The following is a 692-nucleotide window of genomic DNA, read 5'->3' on the forward strand; positions in this document are numbered from 1 at the left end:
AATTTTGCTTCATACCAAATTTCATCAAATTCGTTTCGGCGTTTTGGTCGTGAAAGATCGACAGACAGACAGACAAACAGAGTTTCTATCACATTTATAATTTATATAATAATGTTAATATAGATGATACACTTTATTTTGCAGATCCCGTTATGTTTTTAATAATAATTCAAGACACTTACTAATTTTATGTTATAATTATTTATTGGCCAGAACACCTTTCTAAAACGACATTTAGCAAACAAATGGCTGGTTTTCCGATATTTATTATAAGTTCAATTTCGAGTCAAAATAAAAACCATATTCTGCGAAATAAATATTTTAATCTAAACGGCAACACTCAAGCAAACACTTAAATATTTGTAGAATATAGTTTTGTGATTTATTAAAAGAATGAAATACTTAAATTCGGCAACAAAAGTATTTCTTAAAATCTGATTTGATCTATCTGTAACATGTAATTCTCATCGGACTAATGGCCATAAGGCAGTTCATTCAATCACCATTCATTCATTCATTCAACAAAATAAAATAAATGATGAATCCCTATAAATAAATATAGATCCAACGTTTCAAATAAAACCTTAAAATCGAATCTTCTGTTAGCTGCCAGCAAACGTTAAATCGACAGATTATATAACGCGTCACGTCGTACGTTTTATCAATGAAAAAAATATTTTATCAGATAAATA

This window comes from Vanessa cardui, chromosome 29 (genome assembly GCF_905220365.1).
Source record: "Vanessa cardui chromosome 29, ilVanCard2.1, whole genome shotgun sequence".
NCBI classification, from domain to species: Eukaryota; Metazoa; Arthropoda; class Insecta; order Lepidoptera; family Nymphalidae; genus Vanessa; species Vanessa cardui.